General features: G+C 36.3%; 1 pseudogene; it reads right to left on the reverse strand.

The window, feature by feature from the left end:
* Positions 1–407: 407 nt before the first annotated feature.
* Positions 408–1,134, reverse strand: LOC114235145 (40S ribosomal protein S8-like; annotated as a pseudogene).
* Between the last annotated feature and the right edge of the window lie 6,585 nt (positions 1,135–7,719).

Genomic DNA, 7,719 nt, shown 5'->3' on the forward strand with positions numbered 1-7,719 from the left:
ATCATTTTAACTCGTTCAAGTTCACTTTGAAAAGGTTAGTTTATTGAAACTGAATAATATATTCCATAGATGCACTTGATGAGGCTCATGTAAACTTAAGAATGTCACAATATGCTGACAGTCTAAGAAAGAATGAATGTGATTGCTCAGTCATTCAGCTCCCCTTCCTCTCTTCAGGACATCTCAGGTATGTAACAAGGATGCAATTGTCTCATGGATATATAGACACCAATGTGTGTAGCAGTGCCATCCACTTATTAAACATTGGTAACATTTTCTTTCTTATTTTATTATTTTATTTTATTTTATTTTATTTTATTTTATTTTATTTTATTTTATTTTATTTTATTTTATTTTTTCTAGAATAAACACCTTTATTACATGAGTTAAGATAGGAGGGAAAGGATTTATTTGCCTTTTCAGGCCTTGATTTTCCTCAAATAGAATTCTAGCTCCTTGCCCTCCAGCACATAGCCATCTGCTGGGCCACAATGGCCTGGTCTCAAAGCATGCATGCAAGAAACTCACCCTGCTGAAACTGTTCCTCGAGAAGACTGCTGATTTGGGCATTCTTTTTCTTTTCTTCATATTTCTTCTGAATTTTCTTTGATCGTTTTTTGTTCAAAATCTCTTCCTCTTCAGGAGTCAGCTTGGCCCCTTTCTTGCGACCCAGGGGCAGTGCATAGTGGGATTCGTACCACTGTGGGTACAGTGTGTTGTCAATGAGCATGATGTAGTTCTTTACTAGGTTCTTAGTGTGGACCAGTTTGTTGTTGGATGCATTGTAGACAACATCAATAATCCTTGTTTTGCCTGTACAACACTCAGTCCCAGGAGAAGTTACCTATGTCCAGCCTCAAGGCTCAGTACTCCTTGTTGCCTTCGTGCACTCGGACTGTGTGTATGTGGCGGGGTCCAATCTTAGTGTTGGCAGGAGGGTTTCCCAGCTCATATTTTCGCTTCTTGTGGTAGGGCTTTCTCTTGCCCCCGGTCTTGTGACCCTTGTGCCAGTTGTCCCTAGAGATACCCATAGCTCGGCGCCAGCTGGAAAGAGAGGATTCTTTCTTTTTTTAGATTTAAAATATAAAAATAGAAGTTCTTGGTGGTTACACAAATCTACATATGTAAAAAGTTGTATACATATACAAACACACAAATAAGTGTAAATAAAAATTGGGGAAATATGAACAAGTTCTACGGACTATACCAATGTTGATTTCTTTTTTTTTTGTTTTGTTGTTGGAGTATAATTATGCAAGATTATAATAGCAAGTGAAGGACACAAGGGGTTCTCCTTTAATTTTGTTTCTGCAACTTTCAGTGAATCTATAATTATCTCTAAAGTTACAAAAATAGAAGTTCTAATACACTTTTGTATATTAGTTCTAGTGGATTGTAAAAAACTGCCAAATTATCTTCCAAAGAGGCTGTGCAATTTTATATTTCTACCAATAAAGAATGAGAGTTCCTTTCACTCTACATCAAGCATGTCAAACTCAAAGACTAACATGGACCAAATAAACAAGGTTTAAGTTTATATGAGCTGCAAAAAACCAAAGCTTCAATTTTCATAGAAACATAGGTTTATTTCAATAGAGACATGCTGAATACAAAGGTCTGAAATAAATGAGTAATTGTTAACATAAAATAATAGAACATTTTAATAAAAATTAATATTTTTTCTTGAACATTAATTTACCAGACAGTGAATAACTGCATAAATTAATAAGTGTAATGCAAATAAACCTATTTTTCTTGTTCTCAGAAAGCGAAATATTTCCTGTTGTGCACACCAAACAAGTCAGTCCAAGACTAATGACATAGCAATCGACTGCTAAAATATTCGCTGCTAGTATTAGTGGAGAGAAATGGTGCGCCTGCACACAAAGTGCGTAGGGAAATGAATGTAACACGATTATAATAATCAGTCATTAGTGAACATTGTAGTTTGTTATTAATAATTATGTGTAACAGGATATTGTAAAAATTAAGTTATAAAATTTTTATTAAAATGTTTCTTACATACCATTATATTGGCTGGGCCACAAATATATTCGTGTGGGCCACATGTGGCCCGTGGCTGGGAGTTGGACATGCTTGTTCTACATCCTCATCAGCATTTGTTGTCAGTGTTTTGAATTTCAGTCATTCTATTAGGGTATGTTGTGGGAGTTTATTGTTGTTTTATCTTTCAATTCCCTGATGACATATGATGTGAAGCATTTTTTCATATACTTCCTTGCCATTTTGTATATCTTCTTTGGCAAGGGGTTTGTTCAGGTCTTTTGCCCATTTTTTAATTTAGTAGTTGGTTTTCTTATCTTTGAGCGTTGTTTTGGTATATTTTGGATAGCAATGCTTTATCAAAGATAAGTCTTTTGTGAGTATTTTCTTTCAGTCTGTAACTTATCTTCTCATTCTCTTGACATTGTCTTTCATAGAGCAGATGTTTTTAATATAAATGAAGTCCAACTTCAATTATTTTTTTCACTGATGTCTTTGGTTGATCATTTTTTGCTGTATCTGAAAGTCATTAAATTTTATCCTATATTATTTTCTTAGAGTTTTATAGTTTTACACTTTACACTTAGACCTATGGTCCGTTTTGAGTTAATATTTATGAAAGGTATAAAGTCTGTATCTATATGTATTATTTTTACATATGAATGTCCATTTGTCCTAGCACCATTTGTTGAAAAGACTATCTTTGCTCCATTGTATTGCCTTTGCTACTTTGCAAAAGATCAACTGACTATATTTATGAGGATCTATTTCTGGGCTCTCTCTTCTATTGATCTATGTGTCTTTTACCAATACCACATTATCTCAATTACCATAGTTTTAGAGTAAGTCTTAAAGTTAGGTAGTATCAGTCCTTCTCCTTTAATATGAATTCGATATTCTGATATATTGGATATATTTCAAATTTTACTCCTCTATATACTAGTAAATGTTAGAATTGGTTTATCAATATCCACAAAATAACTTGCTGGAAATTTGATTGGGGTTATATGGAATCTGTAGATCAAATTGGGAAGATTTAGCATCTTGATAATATTGGGTCTTACTGCCCATAAACATGGAATATCTATTTAAATATCTATATCAGAGTTTTATTGTTTTGTTCATATAGATCTTGTACATATTTTTTAGTTTTATGCCTAAGCATTTCATATATTTTTGGAATGCCAATGTAAATAATAGTGTTTTTAACTTCAAATTTTACTTGTTCATTACTGGCATATAGAGAAATGATTGAGTTGTCAATTAATCTTGTATTCTGCAACTTTCCTAAAATTACTTATTAGTTCCAAGACTTTTTTGTTATTGTTAATGATTCTTTCAGAATTTCTACATAGACAATAATGTCAACTGCGAACAAGAGAGTTTTATGTCTTTCTTCCCAATCTGCATACATTTTATTTATTCTCATGTCTTACTGCATTACCAAGGACTTCCAGTATGATATTGAAAAGCAGTGGTAAGAAAGTACATCCTTGCCTTGTTCCTAATCTTTTTTTAAAATTTATTTTAAACACATAAAAATGGAATAACCTTTTAATTTAAAATAAACTTTAAAAACTTATAGCCATTTCCCCCCATTTGTTCTTTTTGAAAAATGTATCTTTACTGTTAAAGTATTACAGATGTCCCCTTTGTTTTTTTAAAATAAATCTCTATTGTTCAGACTATTGCAGATGTTCCTCTTTTTTCCCTCCATAGGCCCCCTCAACCCAGTTCCCACCCCACCACATGCCGTTACCCTCCACCACTGACTTCATACATAGGTGTAAGATTTTTGTCCAATCTCTTCCCGCACCCTCCACACCCACTTACCCCCGAGAATTGTCAGTCCACTCCCTTTCTATGCCCCTGATTCTATTATATTCACCAGTTTATTCTGTTCATCAGATTTTTTATTCGTTTGATTTTTAGGTTCACTTGTTGATAGATATGTATTTGTTGTCACTTTGTTGTTCATAATTTTTTATCTTTACCTTTTTCTTCCTCTTCCTCTTCTTAGAAAATACCCTTCAGCATTTCATATAATATTGGTTTGGTGGTGATGAACTCCTTTAGCTTTTTTTTTTTGTCTGTGAAGCTCTTTATTTGACCTTCAATTCTAAGTGATAGCTTTTCTGGGTAGAGTAATCTTGGTTGTAGGTTCTTGCTATTCATCACTTTGAATATTTCTTGCCACTCCCTTCTGGCCTGCATAGTTTCTGTTGAAACATCAGCTGAGAGTCATATGGGTATTCCCTTGTAGGTAACTAACTGTTTTTCTCTTGTTGCTTTTAAGATTCTCTCTTTGTCTTTTGCCCTTGGCATTTTAATTATGATGTGTTTTGGTGTGGTCCTCTTTGGATTCCTCTTGTTTGGGCTTCTATGTGCTTCCTGGACTTGTAAGTCTATTTCTTTCACCAGATAGGGGAAGTTTTCTGTCATTATTTCTTCAAATGTGTTTTCAATATCTTGCTCTCTTCTCTTCTTCTGGCACCCCCATAATTCGGATATTGGTACGTTTGAAGTTGTCCCAGAGGCTCCTTACGTTGTCTTCATATTTTTGGTTTCTTTTTTTTTTTTGCTCTTCCAGTTGGTGTTTTTTGCTTTCTCATATTTCAAATCTTTGACTTGATTCTTGGGATCCTCTAGTCTACTGTTGAATTTCTGTATGTTATTCTTTATTTCAATCAGTGTATGCTTAATTTCTGACTGAACTTTTCTACTTTTTTGGCATTCTCACTAAGATCCTTGAAGGTCTCACTAAGTTCCTCGGAGGATTCTAGAAGATTCTTGAGTAACCTTATAACTGTAGTTTGCTTTCCTCCATTTCTTTTATTTGTGACCTGTTTCTTTGTCTCCGCATTTTGGCTGCTTCCCTGTATTTATAGAGTGGCCTTGTGTGGTAGGTGGCCTATAGGCTCAGCCTCCCCAATCATCTGAGGTGGACACTCTTGGTGCACCCCTTTGTGGGCTGGGTGCACAGTCTTGTTGTAGGTAAGCCTTGGTTGCTGTTGGTATCACTGGGAGGAATTGACCTCCAGGCCAATTGGCTGTGAGGGCCAGCTGTGTCTACAATGGAAAAACTGCTGTGCTGGAGATATCCTTATGGGGCAGGACTTGCTTCAGTGGGGCTGTGGTGCTCACTAAGTCTGCCCCTTGAGTGTGTCGCTTATGGATGTGAAGAGTTGTAATCTGGTATCATCTCACACTGACTACTGGGTACACTGGCTCTTGGATCTCCAAGGAGGTGCGAAGTCAGCCACTGCCTGAGGTCACCCAGCAGGAACTACAGTGAGATATGCAGATTCCTCCTCTTTGTTTGGGGTTTGGAAGTGCCCAGATGAGGCCCAGCTGTGAAGCAAGGCAGGCTACTACCACCAAGAGCCTTGGGCCTTCTTTTGGAAGCTTTTGAGTTCTCTGACCCAGCGGCAGTTTGTTAGGTTAGGCTGCCAAAGGACAGGCCATTCATATGCAAAAGCTTCTGTGCACAGCTTGGATGGGGTTGTAAATTGGGTGGGGTGGGGTCTCAGGGAATCACCAGGGTGGAGCAAACAGCAATGGCTGCCAGTCAGCCTTCTCTGCGTCTCCGTGTCCTGCATCCCCACGCAGGAACAATGATCGCTGTGAATACCTCTGAGAGAAAGCCACCCTTGCATTCCAGCCCGGTGCCAGACAGTTCAGTTTCTCCCTGTATGAGTCTAGGTCTCCAGAGTCTTGTCCGGAATTGGAGTTCAGAGCAATCGGGAACTTGTAGCTCCCTCCTGATTGAAAAAAACAATAGCGCACCCAGTTGCCAGTCCATTTCACGCACACCTCAGTACCTCTGCACCTCCACACCTCCTAACAGTTTCAATGTGCTTTTTTTCTTTCCTCCTAGTTGTAGAACTTCCATTCAGCCAGTTTTCCTGTGGTTCTGGATGATAGCTGTTTTGTCTTTTAACTGTAGTTTTGATGTGGTTGTGAGAGGCAGCAAGTACAGGTATTTACCTATGCCACTATCTTGGTTCTCTCTCAATCTTACCTCCACTTTGTTTTTGTGTTTTTATTCTCATGACCCCCTCCACTCTGCACCATCCCTCCTAAGCCAGGCCAAGGGACCCCACTGGGCACTGGGCCTCTAGTATGCATATAAGTTCCTTGGTTAATCTCTCCCCACCCACCCTCATCCTCACCTTCCCTCTGAAATTCCTCAGCCTGTTCTATGGTTCTATGCCTCTGAACCTATTTTTGTTCATCAGGTTATATTGTTCATTATATTGTAAATTGTGCTTCTATAAACATAGAGGTGCATATATTCTTTCTGATTAGTGTTTGGGTTTGTTCCTAATCTTAGAGGTAAAACTTCGTGTTTCTCTTCACAAAGTATGATGTTAACTGTAGATTTTTGTAGACATTATTTATCAAGTTAAGGAAATTCCCCTCTATTCCTAGATTGCTGAGAGTTTTGATCATGAATGGGTGTTGGATTTAGCCTTTTATTATGTTGAATTACATTAATTGATTTTTTAATATTGAACAAGTCTTGCACACCTGAAATAAATACCACTTGGTTATGGTATATCATTCTTTTTATATATTGTTGAAGTTGATTTCCAAATATTTTGTTGAGGTTCTTTGCATCTATGTTCATTAAAGTTATTATTGGTCTAGTTTGCCTTTTCTTCGTCTGGTTTCAATATTTAGGTAATGCTGGCCTCATAGAGTGAGCTAAAAAATATCCCTTCTGCTTCAATCTTCTGGAAGAGATTGTAGAGAATTGATACAATCCCTTCTTTAAATATGTTGTAGAATTCACCATTGAACCTATCTGAGCCCCATTTTTATAAATTAAAAATTTCCTGAGATATTTATAGATTCACATGCAGGAATAAGAAATAATACAGAGAGATCCTGTGTGCCCTTTACCTAATTTCACCCAATGATAACATCTTTTAAAACTGTAGTGCAATGTCACAACCAAGATGTTGACATTGATACAATTCCCCTTAGTTATATCTCCAATTTGTGAGTATATTTAGTACAATGTTATCACATGTGTACGCTTGTTATTGACTACCATAGTCAAGATATAGAAAAGTCCAGATTTTTTAAAATACTTTCTGATGCAGTCTGGATACTACATTACTAAGTGACAAACACTCAGTGAATATTTATTAATGCATTTCATTAAGAGATTTCATTTATTACAACTCACGAGTGTTTCTAGGATCTACTTTGCTCTATTGTCCCTAGAAGCAGCTCCATAGGCCATTGCAGAGGGCCATGGTTGATGGCTTTATTTTTGCATCTGAGTTGCAGAATTCAGCATTTTGTACATGTCCTATACACATCACATTTTAACTGTTAGAAGTTGATAATTTTGACCTTCCTTTTTCAGGTTAAATCACCTACTTACATTTACAGGACCAAGGGATGGCACTTCATATTGATGAGAGTCAACAGGATTAGTATCACATTCAATTTGACTTTTGAGATTCTAAGACATAGTTATATCTACACAGTTTATTGATGGTTTGGAGGAAAAAGTGCTACATAATATAATTTATTTTTTTCATTAATCAAGTTTGGATAGATGATTATGTGTCACTTTTGATAGGGCTACAAAGACGAATTGAACAAAGAATTTTTATCCTTAGAGAATTAATGTAATAAGTCAGTTAGAGAAAGACAAGTTTACATATGATCTCACTCATATGTGAAATCCAATAAGCAAAA

This window comes from Eptesicus fuscus, chromosome 3 (assembly GCF_027574615.1).
Source record: "Eptesicus fuscus isolate TK198812 chromosome 3, DD_ASM_mEF_20220401, whole genome shotgun sequence".
NCBI classification, from domain to species: Eukaryota; Metazoa; Chordata; class Mammalia; order Chiroptera; family Vespertilionidae; genus Eptesicus; species Eptesicus fuscus.